The following is a 19,600-nucleotide window of genomic DNA, read 5'->3' on the forward strand; positions in this document are numbered from 1 at the left end:
GAAAACCCCACGGGGAAGTTCTACTCTGTCACCAGGGGTCGCTATAAGTTGAAATCAACTCAGCAGTGCCTAACAACAACAACAACAAACATACATGTAACACAAACATTTGCCGTCCCAACCATTTTCACACGTACAGCTCAGTGACATTAATTATGTTCATCATATCGTGCTACTATCAACTTTATCCACTCCAAAATTTTCCATCACCTTAAAAGACGTTCTCAGTGTCCCCTAACCGTTGAGTCCTCCTTTCCCCTCCGTCCCAACTGTCCCGGGTAACCACGGATAAACTGTGGTCTCTATATACTTGCCTATTCTTGATATTTCATGTAAGTAGGATCATACGATATTTGCCCTTTTGTGACTGACTTTTCTTACCCTGCATGATGTTTTCAAGTCTCATCCATGTTGTAGCATGTGTCAGGAGTTAATTTTTCCTTTATGGATGAGTAATATTTATGTCCATCAACAGATGAATGGATAAACAAAGTAGGTCTGCATATTTCGATTTGAGCATCTTAGAACGTATTTAACGGAATGTCAGAGAGCTCATATTTCTCTAGCTCATCCACAATGATATTCTGAGAGTCTGACAAAGTGCTGGCTGAAATCAAGATACATCATGTCTCTGACTTTCCCTAAATTTCCTCTTCCAGTAACCTGACCAAGAAAGAAAGTAAGATGAGTTCAGCAGGGCTTATCCACAGTGAACACAGACAGGCTCCTAGTGACCATCACTTTCTTTTATCTTTGCTCAAAAACCACCTTGTATAGCCTTTTCTAGAATTTTAACTTGGATTTACATCATTCTCAAATTCTATAGTTTCCTAAATTTACTTTTCTTTCTATTTTTGAAAATGAGTCCTTATTGCTTATTTAAATTTGCTAATTAAAAATCTTCTGATTTGGTTTTAATTCCATTACACGAGGCAGGTACCTTTGCTTTCTTTTTGCTATCTGTTAACATTACACCGTTCTTCACCAAACCATGGGCTTCTGCCTCTCCAATCTCTGAATATAGCTAAAAATGACTTTTTGAGTTTTCATTGGATTATTTCTCAAGTCTTGTGTTATGCTGGGTTTTGGCCATGTGGACATTTATTAAATGCTACTCTTCTGTATTTATCCTTAAACGAGTGTCTTCCCCCAAATTACTGCACTCCTCATTATTTATGTATGTCCTCCTTAGACCCCTGCCATCAGACAGGCCTCTCTGATCCTATCCTGGTTTCTCTAAACATGTCCCAAATCACAACTTCTTGTAATTTTTATATATTGTATAGTTGGGATGACATTCTACTGTTTTTCTTCCTCTTGAGCCCAAATGTCCTTTTGAAATCTCTGCCCAAAGAATCATAATAGCCAATATTTATTAAACACCTATTCTGTGCCCAGTCCACAACCCATCTGTGAGTCTGTCATGCTTTGGGGGCCCACATGTTCCTGTGCTGCTGGACGCTGTGCCACCAGCATCTCAAATACCCGCAGGGTCGTCCACAGGGGACAGGTTTCAGCAGAGCTTCAGACTAAGACAGACTAGGAGGAAAGGCATGGGAATTCACTCTTGAAAATGAACCAGCGAAAACCTGATGGGTCATAATAGAACACTGTCTGACTCACGGGCTTTGGCCGTGTCATCAGGAGGATCGAGGCCTGGAGGAGGCCATCACAGTTGGTGAAATAGGGCACCAGGGAAGGTGAAGGAGACCCTTGGTGAAATGGACTGCCACAACAGGCGCAAGAAGGGACTCAAACATGCTGGAGATGGTAAGGATGTTGCAAGACCAGGCAAAATTAATTTTGTTGTACAGAAGGTCACCACGAGTTGGAGTCAGCTCTACAACAGCTGTCTGTCTACATACCTACCTATCTACCTCTATATGCCAGGCACAGCAAGATATTTGCACCCACCTCATTTAATCCTCACAATAACTCTGAAAGATAGATGTAAGCCTGTGCAGGAAAGGGTTAACTCAGCAGGGCTGGGCTGTGCAAACCCTGAATATTCCCAAGGTCTTCAGGACCGGCTCTTGGCTTGTCTCCTGGGAGATGACCTATGAACCCTTTGAGTATCCTTCCTGATAAGAGCTTCTCTGTCTGTCCAAGGCCTTGGGCCACATCAGACAGTTTATGACAACAGTATGATTTATGTGGAATGCCTGTTCTTGTGTGCCTGAGGCTTTGGGCCATGCTGTATCAGTTTGACCCCTGGCAGGTTGGGGTCTGAGTGACTGAGGTCAGTCACACAGGTGCTGCATGCTCACATGACTGATCCCCAATGAAAACCCGGGACACCAAGGTGTGGGTGCACCTCCCTGGTCAGCAACACTTTACACTTGTCACATAAAATGCCGTTCGTGTTACTCCACTGGGTGATGTCAGGTGGCAGATCGTACTTGGACTCCACCTCATACGTATTTTCTTTACTGATTTTGCCGTAATAAACCATAGCTGGGAGTATAACAGCTTTTCTGGGTCCTGTTAGTCCTTCTAGTGAATTACTGAACTTAAGGGTGGTCTTGGGGATGCCCCATTTCATGCATTCAGAAACTGAGGCCTCCAAAAGGTAAATTATAGAGCCAGGGTTGTAACTAAGTCTTTCTGGTATCAAAGATTTTATTCTTTCTACCACACCATAGCACCTTCCTTTTCCTGAATTTCAAAAACAAAACAAACAGCTCTTTCTAAAAGCACAGACTATGGATTCCAGTCCTGGGTCAGATGGACTACCTGCCTCCTTCTAGTCTCTCCTGCTGAATGCAGGCATAACATGTAGGTAGAACGCACGCTGCAGCTATTGGAGGGCTCCACAAAGACTCTGAAAATAAATGGAAGCAGGTGGATTGGGGACAAAGACCAGGATTCAAAGTCTCTCTGAACTGGGGCTGAGTTTATCTTTCTTTTCCCCTAGTTCTCATGCCCAGAGGCAAGTGCAGCAGAGTGGGGTAACTGAACCCCAGCTTTCGGGCTGGAGGACTGCAAAAAGGGGCCCCGCAGAACCAGAAAGTATCAGGGAGGTTGAGGAAGGATCTGGGGAAAGCAACCCTATGAAGTTGTTTCTGAACATCTGAATCGAGCCCAGGTCTACATGAAAGGATCTGATCCTAATCAGTTTATAAAAGACTTTGAGAGCTGAACTAGCAGCTAGATGACTACCCAGGAGCCAGGCTGGCCGCTGCATGACACACACGTGGCACAGACTTGAATAGCATGTGAAGACACTGGGACCACAGTGAACAGAAGGTATGTTGGAACTTGTAGCCCAAACCTAACCAGGTAAGTTGCCTGTTAAAACAAAAATACTCTTCGTGGAATTTAAACAAGACCCAAAGTCTCATAGCATAATATTCAAAATGTCCAGGAAATAAAGCTTTTCAGCGTAGGAGAACCAGGGAAACCTGACTTGCCTGGGAAAAGAGAATCAACTTGCCTGGGAAAAGATGCCAACAGCAAAAATACGGAGCAGTTGGAATCACCTGAGAAAAATACGGAGCTGTTTGAATCACGTGAGAAAAACACGGAGCTATTTGAATCACGTGAGAAAAACACGGAGCTGTTAGGATCACCTGACAAACTATAAAGCAGTTATTACGGAACTTTCCAGCAAGCAGTCACAAACCCTCTTGAAACAAATGGTAAAAAGAGTAAGTTTCAGAAAATAATACATGATATTTTTTATGAAGGAAAACCTAATGGAAGTTTTACAACTAAAAAATACAATGGTCAAAATAAAAATGGGTTCATAGCAGAATAGAAGAGACAGAAGAAATAACCAGTGACCTGGGAGAAAGAATACCAGAAATCACCCTGTCTGAACAACACAGAGGAAACAGTCTGGAAAAATAAACAAATAAGCAGAGCCTCAGCGACCTGAGGGATCGTAAAAAAAGGGTCTAACATTCAGGTCACTGGCGTTCTGGAAGGAAAGGAGAAAGAAGGCAGAGCTGAAAAAATACTTAAAGAAATAATGGCTAAAAAATTCCGAAATTAAAAAAAAAAACAAACACCAAGAAATCCATGTCCTGACGCATGATAATCAAACATTTCTTTATTTGGAAAATAAAGAAAAAAAAAGTCTTGAAAGCAACCACAGAAAAAATGATGCTCATTACCTGTGGGGGAACAATGATTTGAATGACTGTGGATTCTCGTCAGAAACCGTGGAGGCCAAAGAGGAGAGGCAACATGTTCCACGTGCTGAAAAAACAACTACCAGGTTGGAGTTCTGCGTTCAGTGAAAATATCCTTCAGGAATGAAGGTGAAATGGTGACATTCTCAGATGAATAAAAACGAAGAGAATCTGTTGCCTGCAGACCTACTCTAAAAGAAGTTCTCAGACAGAAGAAAAAGACACTAGAAGGAAGCATGGAACATCGAGAGTGAGAAAAGAGCCATGGAAATGACAAATACCTGGGTTAATATGATAGACCATCCCTCTTTTAAAACACATTTGATGGTTGAAAGCAAAGATTAAGCTACTGTCTGATGAGATGTCAGCGCGTGCAGATACAATCATAAAGTATGACACAGACGGGGCAGTTAAGGGGAACTCCATGGTGCTAAGCTTTCTACACTCCACTTGAAGGGGTAACACGAGTACTCCAAGTAGACTGTAAATGTTAAGTGGGTACACTGTAATCCCTGGAGCAACCACTAAAAATTTTTTTAAAAACTATACAAAGAAATACAAATTACAATAAAATCCTAAAAAATGAAGTTCAAATAAAATAACTCAAAAGAAGGCATACATTTTGGGCTAAATCATGCCCCCTGATATATCAGGTCCAAACCCCTGGGACCTCTAAACATGACTGTGTAAGGAAAAAAGTTCTCTGCAGACTGATGAAGTTAAGGACCTTAAGGTGGGGAGATTGTCGGGGATTATATGTGTGGGCCCTAAGTGAGGCACAAGGAGGTTTCACAGATGAAGAAGAGATGGCAATGTGACCACAGAGACAGAGACTGGAGTGATGCGGCCACAAGTCAAGGAATGCCGAATGCTGAAGCTGGAAGAGGCAAGGAACAGATTCTCCCCAGAGCCTCCAAAGGGAGCACAATCCTGCCGACACTTTGATTTTGTCCCAGGGACACCGATTTTGGACTTCTGCCCTCCAGAACTATAACAGAGTACATTTCTGTTGTTTTAATCCACAAAGTGTGTGGTAATTTGTTACAGCAGCCACAGGGAATTAATAAAACAATTAATGCAACATTTTAAAGGTGAGACCTTTAAAAATGATACGCTTGTACAGGGCTCACTTGGAACAGCCAAAGGAAACGAAGGTGCAAGATGAGAGCAACACAGATCTACAAACTCCTCATCCTCAAGAAGGGCTTTGGGGACAGTGACGATGAGGCACGTGTGAACTACAAAGTGTTTCCTCACAACAAGCTGGAGACATTGCGGAGATTGCTGACCCCAGTGATGAATGGAGCTCTCTGCTTTTCAGGTCAAGTCACTTAAGGAAGATTTACAGAAAGAAACATCCAGTGTGGACCAGACTATGACTCAGCTAAGACCTTATCAAGGTCACTGAGCGTCTGTGGAGGGAGTTGGGAAAGAAGAGTCATGATGGGTGTACAGCCTGAACATGATCAATGTCACTGAATCATACATGTAAAAAATGTTGAAATGGCAACTGTTTTGTTATATGTATACTTGCCACAATAAAAGAATTCTCACATTAAAAAAGGGGGGGTTTACGTGAATGCTGTAGCCCTAAGGATGTGACTCTTGGTCTAATGGAAGTAACCTTTGAGGATTAATATATATTGGCAGTGGTGATATTCGGTGAATAAAGAAAAATTTGGTCAACACATATGCCTGTCACACCCAGGAGAGGGATCTGCTGGCATCAGCAATCTATAAACATTCAGACTGTTACGCTGGTTCCTTTTTTGGAAGAATTGTGCTCCAAGAGCAGGCCTGCGTGTAGAGAAACACTTAAAGCCCCCTGGAGCAACTAGTCTGTGTTTTTTCCTGTGAGATCGTCCAAACTCCAGGTCCTGGGATCTTGGACTTGAAGCTCTGATCCTATGCTGGCCATTCTTCTAAAACATTTCTCCTAGTTATACAATTGATACTATTAAGTACTCCTTCCTGAGCACACACTATATGCCAGGCGTGTGCTAAGCATTTTTACATATGGTTGTAGACAATCTGAAAAGTAGAATAAAACAGAAGGAAAAAAAAGCAATACTAATAGTCAGAAACTACCAGTGTTAACATTTCAACATAGCTCTGTAGTTGTCCCCCCTTTTGGCTTGAGTCCATATGGTGTATGTAAAAAAAAACAAAACCAGCCCGTTGCTGTTGAGTCGATTCTGAATCACAGTGACCCTATAGGACAGAGTAGAACTGCCCCATAGAGCTTTCAAGGAGCACCTGGTGGATTCCAATTGCCAACCTTTTGGTTAGCAGCTGTAGCACGTAACCACCACACACCAGGTTTTCCACGGTATACAGTATGACGATGTTATAGCCTGTTTTTTTTTTTTTTTAATTCTATTTCGTATTTTAAAAATACATGTTTGTTCTAGAAAATCTGGGTAATACCTAAGAGTCTGTCAGTTTGTCGTACTGTGGGGGCTCGTGTGTTGCTGTGATGCTGGAAGCTATGCCACCAGTATTCAGATGCCAGCAGGGTCACCCATGGAGGACGGGTTTCAGCTGAGCTTCCAGACTAAGACAGACTGGGAAGAAGGACTCGGTGGTCTACTTCTGAAAAGAATTAGCCAGTGAAAACCTTATGAATAGCAGCGGAACATTGTCTGATATAGTGCTGGAAGATGAGCCCCCCAGCTTGGAAGGCACTCAAAAGATGACTGCGGAAGAGCTGCCTCCTCAAAGTAGAGTTGACCTTAATGACATGGATGGAGTAAAGCTTTCGGGACCTTCATATGCTGATGTGGCACGACTCAAAATGAGAAGAAACAGCTGCAAACATCCATTAATAATTGGAACCTGGAGTGTACAAAGTAATTGGAAATCGTCAAAAATGAAATGGAACACATAAGCATTGATATCCTAGGCATTAGTCAGCTGAAATGGACTGGTACTGGCCATTTCGAATTGGACAATCATACAGTCTACTATGCTGTGAATGACAGCTTGAAGAGGAATGGTGTTGCATTCATCGTCAAAAAGAACATTTCAAGATCTATCCTGAAGTACAACACTGTCAGTGATAGGATAATATCCATACGCCTACAAGGAACACCAGTTAATTCAACTATTATTCAAATTTACACACCAACCACTAAGGCCAAAGATGAAGAAATAGAAGATTTTTATCAGCTGCTGCAGTCTGAAATTGAATGAACATGCAATCAAGATGCATTGATAATTACTGGCGATTGGAATGCGAAAGTTGGAAACAAAGAAGAAGGATCAGTAGTTGGAAAATATGGCCTTGGTGACAGAAAAAATGCCGGAGATCGAATGATAGAATTTTGCAAGACCGATGACTTCTTCATTGCAAATACCTTCTTGCACCAACATAAACGGTGACTATACACATGGATCTCGCCAGATGGAACACACAAAAATCAAATTGACTACATCTGTGGAAAGAGACGATGGAAAAGCTCAATATCATCAGTCAGAACAAGGCCAGGGACCAACTGTGGAACAGACCATCAATTGCTCACATGCAAGTTCAAGCTGAAACTGAAGAAAATCAGCAAGACCACGAGAGCCAAAATATGACCTTGAGTATATCCCACCTGAATTTAGAGACCATCTCAAGAATAGATTTGACGCATTGAACACCAGTGACCGAAGACCAGACGAGTTGTGGAATGACATCAAGGACATCATCCATGAAGAAAGCAAGAGGTCACTGAAAAGACAGGGAAGAAAGAAAAGACCGAGGTAGCTGTCAGAGGAGACTCTGAAACTTGCTCTCGAGCGTCAGGCACCTAAAGCAAAAGGAAGAATTGATGAAGTAAAAGAACTGAACAGAAGATTTCAAAGGGCCTCTCGAGAAGACAAAATAAAGTATTATAATGACATGTGCAAAGAGCTGGAGATGGAAAACCAAAAGGGAAGAACACCCTTGGCGTTTCTCAAGCTGAAAGAACTGAAGAAAATATTCAACCCTCGAGTTGCAATAGTGAAGGATTCCATGGGGAAAATATTAAATGATGCAGGAAGCATCAAAAGAAGATGGAAGGAATACACAGAGTCATTATACCAAAAAGAATTAGTCAATATTGAACCGTTTCAAGAGGTGGCATATGATCGGGAACCGATGGTACTGAAGGAAGAAGTCCAAGCTGCTCTGACGGCATTGGCAAAAAACAAGGCTCCAGGAATTGATAGAATATCAATTGAGATGTTTCAACAAACAAATGCAGCACTGGATGGAGGTGCTCACTCGTCTATGCCAAGAAATATGGAAGACAGCTTCCTGGCCGACTGACTGGAAGAGATCCATATTTATGCCTATTCCCAAGAAAGGTGATCCAACCGAATGTGGAAATTATTAAACAACATCATTAATATCACACGCAAGCAAAATTCTGCTGAAGATCATTCAAAAACGGCTGCAGCAGTATATCGACAGAGAACTGCCAGAAATTCAGGCTGGTTTCAGAAGAGGATGTGGAACCAGGGATATCATTGCTCATGTCAGATGGATCCGGGCTGAAAGCAGAGAATACCAGAAGGATATTTACCTGTGTTTTACTGATTATGCAAAGGCATTTGACTGTGTGGATCATAACAAACTACAGATAACACTGAGAAGAATGGGAATTCCAGAACACTTAATTGTGCTCATGAGGAACCTTTACATAGATCAAGAGGCAGTTGTTCGGACAGAACAAGGGGATACTGATTGGTTTAAAGTCAGGAAAGGTGTGCGTCAGGGTTGTATTCTTTCACCATACCTATTTAATCTGTATGCTGAACAAATAATACGAGAAGCTGGGCTATATGAAGAAGAATGGGCATCCGGATTGGAGGAAGACTCATTAACAACCTGCATTATGCAGATGACACAACCTTGCTTGCTGAAAGTGAAGAGGACTTGAAGCACTTACTAATGAAGATCAAAGACCACAGCCTTCAGTATGGATTACGCCTCAACATAAAGAAAACAAAAATCCTCACAACTGGTCCAATGAACAACATCATGATAAATGAAGAAAAGATTGAAGTTGTCAAGGATTTCATTTTACTTGGATCCACAATCAACAGCCATGGAAGCAGCAGTCAAGAAGAACAAAGATGTCACCTTGAAGACTAAGGTGCGCCTGACCCAAGCCGTGGTATTTTCAATCACATCATATGCATGTGAAAGCTGGGCAATGAATAAGGAAGACTGAAGAAGAGTTGACGCCTTTGAATTGTGGTGTTGGCAAAGAATATTGAATTGAATTGAATTGGCAAAAGAATGAACAAATCTGTCTTAGAAGAAGTACAGCCAGAATGCTCCTTAGAAGCAAGGATGGCGAGAATGCGTCTTACATACTTTGGACATGTTGTCAGGAGGGATCAGTCCCTGGAGAAGGACATCATGCTTGGCAGAGTACAGGGTCAGCAGAAAAGAGGTAGACCCTCAACGAGGTGGATAGACACAGTGGCTGCAACAATGAGTTCAAGCATAACAACGATTGTAAGGATGGCACAGGACTGGGCAGTGTTTCGTTCTGTTGTGCATAGGGTCGCTACGAGTCAGAACTGACTCGATGGCACCGAACAACAATGATACAACATAAAGAAGAAAACCACAATGGTATTTAAGCCTACTACCTACAGATAATCACTATTAAAATTTTGGTGTGACCTTCGAAAAAATCAATAATTGTAATTGACCATATTAACAATCTAAAGAAGAAAAACCACGTGGTCATATCAATTGATGCCAGAAAAAGCATTTGACAAAATTCTACATCCATTCATGTTTAAAAATTTTTTTTAAATAAAAAACCCTGAAGAAACAAAGAATAGAAGAAAACTTTGTCAACTTGATTAACAGCATCCACCTAAAACCTCCAGAACAACCCTACTGCTAATATTTTACCCAATGGTGGAAGACTGAGTGCTATCTGCCTAAGACTGGGAACAAGGCAAGGATGTCTGATCTCACCACTCCTACTCAACATCACAGTGGAGTCCCAGCCATTGCGGTAAGGCAAGAAAAAGAAGACGAAGGCATGCAAATTGGAAGGGAAAAAATAAAACTATCCCTATTTGCAAAAAACATGATTTCTGACATAGGAAATTACAAGAAACAAAAACTCCTAGAAATAACAGTGAGCTTAGCAGGGTCACAGGATACAAAGTTGACACACAAAAACCAACTATTTCTACACTAGTGTCAATGTGTAATTTGAAACCAAAATTTAAAAGATATGTCTTACAATAGCTCTGAGACAACGAAACATCTGGTTAAATCCACAAAAACATGTACAGGACCTTTATGCTGAAAACTAAAAATGCTGATGAAAGCAATCAAAGAAGGCTTAATAACATGGATTGGAAGAGTCAATAGAGCACAGCCAATTCTCCCCAGATGGACCCATAGATTTTATGCAATTCCAATAAAAAATGCAGCAGAACTTTTTGTAGATAGACACAAACTGATTCCAGAATGTTTTGGAAAGGCAAAGAAACTAGAATAATTAAAACATTTTGCAAAAGAAAAATAAAGTTGGAGGAATCCCCCTACTTGATTTTAAGACTTTCTATACAGTTACAGTAATGAAGATAACACAGGATTATCAGGGGATAGACAGAAAGATCAAAGGAGTAAAGGAGAAAACCCATAAGTAGACCCACACAAATACATCCAAATGATTTTTGATAAAAAATCAAAATGTAAAGATTCTTATAAAGTTGAACATACACTTACCATGTGACCCTGTAAAATCCACTCCTGCATATTTACCCTTGAGCAGTGGCTTGAAATCATGGAGCTTTTCATCCCTCAGGGGACATTCGATGATGTCTGGAGATGTTTTTTGGCCATCAAAACTGGGGTGGTTCTACTGACATCTCGTAGATAGAGGCCAGGCATACTGCTAACATCCTACAACACACAGGACAACCCCCACAACAACGATATATCCAGCCCAAAAAGCCAAGAGAGCCAAAATTGAGAAACTATGCCCTAGAAAAATGAAAATTTATGTTCACACGGTAATCTGTACATAAGTATTTTTGGCAGCTCTATTCATTATCATCAAAAACTGGAAATAACCCAAATGCCTTTCAACAGGTAAGTGGATAAACAATTTTGGTACACACATACAACAGAATACTACTTAGCAATGAAAAAGAATGAAATATTGATGCATACAACTTGGTTGATCTCAAAGTCATTATGCTGAGTTAGGGACAGATTAACCAGGAAGCAAGGTATGCGTGGACTTGCTTGTGCTTACTTACACATGTGGTGAAATACTGGTGAAACTGTGCACTACAGATTAATAAGTAAGTACAAGTAAACCTGTGCATATCTTGTTTTTTGAGTAATGCGTCCCTGTGCTGAGTAGAGAAAGCCAATATCAAAAGGTTATGTATTGGCAGGGGTATAAGGGATTATTTCAGGGTAATTAAATTTTTCTGTATCCTGGTTGCGGTGGTGGTTACATGAATCTATACATGTCCTAAAATTTATAGAACTATACTCTCGCTATGAGCCGGAATCAACTTGACGGCAACGGGTTTGGTTTTTTTTTATACTCTCAAAAACAAGGTCATTTAAAAATATATTATGTTGTTGTTCTTGTTGCGAATATCCACAACAAAATATACACCAATTCAACAGTTTCTACATGTACCATTCGGTGACATTAATTACATTCTTTGAGTTCTGCAAGCATTCCCACCCTCCTTTTCTGAGTTGTTTCTCTCCCTTTAACACAAACTCACTGCCCCCGAAGGTTCCTATTTAATCTTTTGAGTTGTTGTCAACTTGATCCCATATAGATAGTTCTTAAAAGAGCATGGAATATAGGTGTGGTAAAAGGATGCAACCCTGACGCACACCTTTCCTGACTTTAAACCAATCAGTATTCCCTTGTTCTGTTCAAACAACTGCCTCTTGATCTATGTAAAGGTTCCTCATGAGCACAATTAAGTGTTCTGGAATTCCAGTTCTTTGCAATGTCATCCATAATTTGTTATGATCCACACAGTTGAAGGGCTTTGCATAGTCAATAAAACACAGGTAAACATCCTTCTGGTATTTTTGCTTTCAGCCAGGATCCATCTGCCATCATCAGTGATATCCCTGGTTCCACGTCCTGAATTTCTGGCAATTCCCTGTCGATATACTGCTGCAGCCACTTTTGAATGATCTTCTGCAAAATTTGCCTGTGATACTAATGATATTGTTCTATAATTTCTGCATCAGTTGGATCACCTTTCTTGGGAATAGGCATAAATATGGATCTCTTCCATTTGGTTGGCCAGGTAGGTGTCTTCCAAATTTCTTGGCATAGACGAGTGAGCACTTCCAGCGCTGCATCCATTTGCTGAAACATCTCAATTGATATTCTGACAATTCTTGGAGCCTTTGTTTTTCACCAATGCCTTCAATGCAGCTTGTACTTCCTCCTTCAGTACCATTGGTTCCTGATCATATGCTACCTCTTGAAATGGTTGAACATTGACTAATTCTTTTTGGTATAATGACTCTGTGTATTCCTTCCATCTTCTTTTGATGCTTCCTGTGACATTTAATATTTTCCCCATAGAATCTTTCACTACCGCAACTCCAGGCTTGAATCTTTTCTTCAGTTCTTTCAGCCTGACAAGCACCAAGCATGTTCTTCCCTTTTGGTTTTCTATCTCCAACTCTTTGCACATGTCATTATGATACTTTACTTTGTCTTCTCAAGCTGCCCTTTGAAATCTTCTTTTCAATTCTTTTATCATCATTTCTTCCTTTTGCTTTAGCTACTACTGGATGTTTGAGAGCAAACTGCAGAGTCTCCTCTGACATCCATCTTGGTCATTTTTTTCTTTCCTTTCTTTCCAATGACCTCTTGCTTTCTTCAAGTATGATGTCCTTGAAGTCATTCTACTACTCGTCTGGTCTTTGGTCATTAGTGTTCAATGCATCAAATCTATTCTTGAGATGGTATAATCCAAGAAGCTGGACTATATGAAGAAGAATGGGGCATCAAGATTGGAGGAAGGCTCATTAACAACCTGCATCATGAAGGTGACATAACTTTGCTTGCTGAAAGTGAAGAGGACTTGAAGCACTCACTGATGAAGATCAAAGACCACAGCCTTCAGTATGGATTACGCCTCAACATAAAGAAAACAAAAATCCTCACAACTGGACCAATGAGCCACATCATAATAAATGGAGAAAAGACTGAAGTTGTCAAGGATTTAATTTCACTTGGATCCACAATCAACACCCGTGGAAGCAGCAGTCAAGAAATCAAGACACATGGCATTGGGCAAATCTGCCACAAAGGATCTCTTCAAAGTGTTGAAGAGCAAAGATATCACCTTGAAGACATAGATGTGCCTGACCCAAGCCATGGTATTTTCAATTACATCATATGCATGTTAAAGCTGGACAATGAATAAGGAAGACCGGAGAAGAATGGACGCCTTTGATTTGTGGTGTTGGCGAAGAATATTGAATATACCACAGCCAAAAGAACAAACAAATCTGTCTTAGAGGAAGTACAACCAGAATGCTCCTTAGAAGCAAAGATGGAGAGACTGCATCTTATATACTTTGGACGTGCTATCAGGAGGGATCAGTCCCTGGAGAAGGACATCATGTTTGGGAAAGTACAGGGTCAGCGGAAAGTACAGGGTCAGCGGAAAAGAGAAAAACTCTCAAGGAGATGGATTGACACAGTGGCTGCAAAAATAGGCTCAAGCATAACAACCATTTTAAGGATGGCGCAGGACCTCGCAGTGTTTCAGGGTCGCTATGAGTCGGAATCAACTCAACCACACCTAACAACAACAAAAGAGCATAATGCTCAAGGCAGGCAGTCTTTACTAGTTAAGTTAAACTATTGTTTGGTTTTAAGAAGACTTCAGGGGATATTTTTGGTTTAAAGTTTAAAGGTTACCTGAGGACAACAGTTTCAGGGATTCATCCAGCCTCCATGGCTCCAGAAAGTCTGAAGTCTGTGATAATTTGAAAACTTGTTTTGCATTTTCCCCCTTTTGGTCAGGATTCTTCTACAGAATCTTTGATCAGAACATTCAGTAGTGGTAGCCAAGTATCATTCAGTTCTTCTGGTCTCATGGCAAAGGAGACAGTTTTTCATGGAGGCAATTAGCCGCACATTCCTCCTATTCCTGACTCTTCTTCCTTTGTTGCTCCAGGTGAATAGAGACCAATTGTTGTGCCTTGGATGGCCACTTGTAAACTTTTAAGACCCCAGAAACTACTCAAGGAACTGTTGTTGTTGTGTGCCATCGAGTTGATGCTGACTCATAGTGACCCTATGTGACAGAGTAGAACTGCCTTATAGGGTTTCCAAGGAGCAGTGGGTGGATTTGAGCCGCCAACCTTTTGGTAAGCAGCCTGAGCTCTTAACCACCATGCCACCAGGGGTAGGAGATAGAAAAGAAGCACTGAACATGTTATTAGGCCAATTAACTGGGATGTCCCATGAAACTGTGACCCTAAACCTCCAAACTAAGGAGCCAAATTTCATGAGGTGTTTTGTCGTACATAAGCAGCCTTAGCAGCTAGTCTTTTTTTTTTTTTTTTTGGTCATTGTTGTAAATAAGGTCATTTTACTGTGTAATAATTAAAAAAATACATAAAGGCTATGTGTCCTTTCTTGTGTCTAGGTTCCTCCTTCTTCATTATGGTAAACTCCAGGTTGAAATGGCTACACTCTCTAAGAGTTCCCTAAACTGAAACCTCACCCAAGAAGGCACCCCTCATCTACCCCCGTTGCAAGTTTCCCTCTCCTTGTCTGGGTTCCCACAGCAGTGTGTTTTCCCTCTGTTACACAGTCTGCCTGTTGTTGAAATTATCTGGCTATGTGACTTTCTTCCCTGAAACCACAAAATGATCATGAAGGTAGAACTGTGGGCATGCATCTTGGAGTTCCCTGCAGCGCCAGCCCAGCATCGTGCTCAGTATAATTTGTGGAACCGAAGAGTCCAGAAAGCCTTGATTCCCAGAAGTGTAAGCCCACCAGGACCAGCAGCAGCAGGAGGGGGTTTTCCTGCAATTCATGACAAGTAGGCGGCACATACCCATGGCCTGAGCTGTATAATAAGCAAAAAGATGAAGAAAAAGGGCTGAGTTGGGCCACCAGAGTCCGAGAAGATGAACACAACTTATTAACGCAGAGCAATAACAGCATGCTATCACAACAGCTTCCCCTTGGCAACAACCCAGTTCTCTCACTGTGATGAAGTGCTCTGCCAGCTGCCTCAGGCTTTAGCCACTGGGGATCTGCATTACTGCCTGTAAAATTGATGGGCAGTGGCCCCATCTCTTAGTTTAAGAAATTTCTGTTTGCATTAGCAAAAGTACTAGCTTTGCGGTTTCTAAGGACATTCTTTGCAACAGGAACGCGACTGAAAATTGGACCAAACTGGAACAGTGCCCATTTACAGTCCTTACAGTCCACCTGTTCAGTTTCCTCCACACCATCACCTCCAGGTGTGAGCGCAGGTCTGCACAGGTGAGCAAGTCTTATTTATATCTAACCAGAAAAGGGAGGGAAACTTCAGTGCCCTTTTGATCACCAGAGGAGGTTGTTCAAGATTGGCCTCTTTTTCTTCCACCGTCTGGAGATGTTTCCCAGTTTTTAACATCCAACCTGCTCAGTACCTCTGTGTCCTAAAAGCCTCTCTTCTCAAGGAAGGTGGCAGACAATGGCAGCTGGACCTCTCTGGTCAGTCAGGGTACTCTGGGGAGAGGGCTGAGGAGGAAGGAAACCTCTTTCTTCTGAATCTTTGGACACAGCCCCGGGTGGCTCTCTCTTCTGTGCAGAAGAAACTGCTTCTCTTCGCCAAGCATCACTGTGAGGTGATGACGGGACACTCACTTGTGTCATGGTGGATCAAATGCCATGGAAGAAGGCAGGACAGCCTACACCCAGACCCAAGGATGCAGGCACAACCTGTTTAGGCCCCAGTGGAAACGCCTGGCCAGTCGCCATTGTGTTGACTCTGACTCACGGCCACCCCATGCATGTCAGAGTCGACTACACTCCACACGGTTTTCAGTGCTGTGACTTTTGGAAGTGGATCACCGGGGCTTTCTTCTGAGGCTCCTCTGGGTGGGCTCAAACTGCCAATCTTTCAGTTAGTAGCTAAGCGCTTAACTACTGGCACCACCCAAGGACTCCTTGGAAAAGTCCAGACGTATGCTATATCCTGTCCTCTCTAGATGCTGAGAAATGAAAAGTGCAGAAAATCCATCTGCACAAAACAAAGATTTGACAAGCCCAAAAGGAAACAAAGGGAAGGGTCTGAGAAGGTAACCACAGCCATCTTCTACCCGCATACTGAATGCACTGGATGGAAGGGAGCCTGGGGTCCTGCTGCCTCTGGACCCTGAAGGCAGGCTGATGGGAAATTCTTTCTCTTCTATTGAGGGGGAGGTATCTTAGTTACCTAGTGCTGCTATAAAAGAAATACCACAAATGGATGGCTTTAACAAAGAGAAATTTATTCTCTCACAGTCTAGGAGGCTAGAAGTCCAAATTCAGGGTGCCAGCTCCAGGGGAGGGCTTTCTCTCTCTGTCAGCTCTTGGGACAGGTCCTTGTCATCTATCTTCCCCTGATCTAGGAGCTTCTCAGCACAGGGACCCTGGGTCCAAAGGGCGCGTTACTCTCCTGACTCTTGTTTCTTGGTGCTATGAGGTCCCCCTGTCTCTCTGCTCACTTCTCCCTTTTATATCTCCAAAGAGATTGATTTAAGACACAACCTAATCTTGTAGATTGAGTCCTGCCTCATTAACATAACTGCAGATAATCCCGCCTCATTAACATAACTGCAGATAATCCCACCTCATTAGCATAATAGAGGCAGGATTTACAACACAGAAAAATCACATCAGATGACAAAATGGTGGACAATCACACAATACCGGGAATCACGGACTAGCCAAGTTGACATACATCTTTGGGGGACACAAGTCAATCCATAATAGGGGGGTTATATTGCTGACTGCAGAATCAAAGCTCTCCTGTGTGTTGCCATGCTCTGGCAAACCCATCCTCTATGGTGTTACAGCCTCATCATGTCCAGTGGGAGTAAGCAAATTCAGAAAGCAGAGCTTTGCAGGCAGAGATGAGGGGGTCCTTACATACCACCCTGCAGATTGGCTCAGAAATACAGCCCCCACCGTATGCAGACAGGTGACTTGTAAAAAGGCACTCAGTCGGGCTCTTCTCTCTGACTTGTAACCCAGAATTGACCTCAACTTACTGCTGCCTCTAATTCCCCATTTGTCCTTGAATTTGGACTTAGATCCCTTACCTAGAAGGTTAAACTCACAGGATGGGCATTAATAATCAAGGAACAAACACCAAAGAACTTTTTCATTTCAGAGGTCCACCTCCATGTCAGGCAAGTTCAGATGAGGCCCCGTTCCTCTACCAGGGGCTATTCATCCATCTACTTGTCATCTATCTATACTTATCTATTTGTTTGTCTGTCTGTCTACCTACATATCTGCCTGTCTTTCTATACCTTCCCCTATCATCCACCCACCCACCCACCTACCCATCCATCTACTGCTAATTTTCCTACATCATCAAATCCAACAACAGCTTGGGAAGGAAGGCTGGAATGAGCTGAGACAACACCTCTAGATCTTAGGGGGAAGTAGAGAAAGCTTGCAATGATGCTGTTGAAATCCAAAAGAGGGCTTCAAAGATTTATAGGTAAAAGGAACCCCCCAGTGACCATCTGGGTTAATTGCTGAGCAAGGCTTCTTGGAAGCAGATCTGGAAGAACCTGCTGGGGATGGCCTATCCAGTAACAACTTCAAGACCTCTTCCCCGTCACCTGCACCTGGGCCTCAGACCATGCCATGTGAGTCTTAGCTCTGTCGTCTCTACCTACGGAGCCCCATCAAAAGGCTTTCAGGGCAGGTCAGAGCCTTCTCTGCATCTAAGAGCCCCACTTCGGGCTCACCCTGGACCTCTGGAGAGTGATTTAAGATGCTCAATTTAGACTCTGAAACTTTCTCTTAAGCACAGAATAGTTAAAGCAGATGAAAGAAAAAATGAAGTAAAAGAGCTAAACAAAAGATTTCTAAGGGCAGCTCCAGAAGACAAAGTAAAAATTATGATGAAATTTGGAAAAATCTGGAGTCAGAAAACTGAAAGGGAAGAACACTATTGGCACTTCTCAAATGCACTGAGATGCAATACTGGAGGGTTCTGTGGGTAAAAACTGAATGATGCAGGAAGCATCAAAAGAAGATGGAAGAAATATATAAAGTCATTCAAACATTTCAGAACATAACATATGATCAAGAACTGCTTGATACTGAAGGAAGTAGTTTAAGCTGCACTGAAGGCATCGGCAAAAAAACAGCCTCCAAGAATTGACAGAACACCAATTGAGATTCTTCATCAAAAGAATGAAATGCTGGAAGTGCTTAACTCATCCATGTAAGACATTTGAAAGATAGGTACCCAGGCGACAGACTTGAAAAGATCCATATTGGTGCCCATTCCAAATAAAGGTGATGAAACAGAACGTAGAAATTATTGAACAGTATCATTAATATCTCAGGCTAGCAAAATTCTGCTAAAGATAATTCAAAAACAACTGCAGCTATTCATCGACAGGTAACTGCCAGAAGTTCAAGCTGGGTTCAGAAGAGAATGTGGAATGAGGGATATCATCACTGTTGTCAAATTAATCCTGGCAGAAAGCGGAGAATACAAAATGTTTACCTGTGTTTCATCAGCCATGCGAAGGTATTTGACTATGTGGATCAAAACCAATACGGATGAAATCTGGAAAAATGAGAATTTCATAACACTATATGAAGAAGAACATGGTATCAGGATTGGAGGAAGACCCATTAACAACCTGCAATATGCAGATGATACAACCTTGCTTGTGGAAAATAAAGATGACTTGAAGCATTTACTGATAAAGGTCAAAGACTACAGCCTTAAGTAAGGATTACACCTGAACACGAAAAAAAGCAAAAATTCTCAAAACTGGACTGATAAACAACATCATGATAAATAGAGAAGAAACTGAAGTTGCCAAGGATGTCATTCTACTTGGATCAACAATGTCCATGGAAGCAGCAGTCAAGAAATCAAACGATATATTGTGTTGGGCAAATTTGCTACAAAAGATCTCTTTAACTGTAAAAAGCAAAGATGTCACTTTGAAGACTAAGGTGCATCTGACCCAAGCCATGATCTTTTCAGTTGCCTCACAGGCATGCGAAAGTTGGATAACGAAAAAAACAGACAGAAAAATCAATGTGTTTGAACCATGGTGCTGACAAAGAATACAGAACATACATACCATAAACTGACAAAAGAATGAAAAATCAGTCTTAGAAGAAATGTAACCAGAATGTTCCTTAGAAGCGAGGATGGTGAAACTTTTATTTGCTTACTTTGAACATGTCATCAGGAAAGACCAGCTGCTAGAA

General features: G+C 41.8%; 1 long non-coding RNA gene across 1 annotated transcript in view; it reads right to left on the bottom strand.

Annotated features, from left to right (window-relative positions):
* The window catches only part of LOC135227756 (uncharacterized), a 68,375-nt gene extending 50,697 nt beyond the window's left edge, over positions 1-17,678 (bottom strand). Inside the window, exon 1 of the long non-coding RNA XR_010317878.1 lies at positions 10,864-17,678. This is a non-coding gene — a long non-coding RNA (uncharacterized LOC135227756). The remainder of the gene's footprint in view (positions 1-10,863) is intronic.
* Positions 17,679-19,600: the final 1,922 nt, after the last annotated feature.

The sequence above is a fragment of the Loxodonta africana genome, chromosome 15, assembly GCF_030014295.1.
Source record: "Loxodonta africana isolate mLoxAfr1 chromosome 15, mLoxAfr1.hap2, whole genome shotgun sequence".
Taxonomy (NCBI): domain Eukaryota; kingdom Metazoa; phylum Chordata; class Mammalia; order Proboscidea; family Elephantidae; genus Loxodonta; species Loxodonta africana.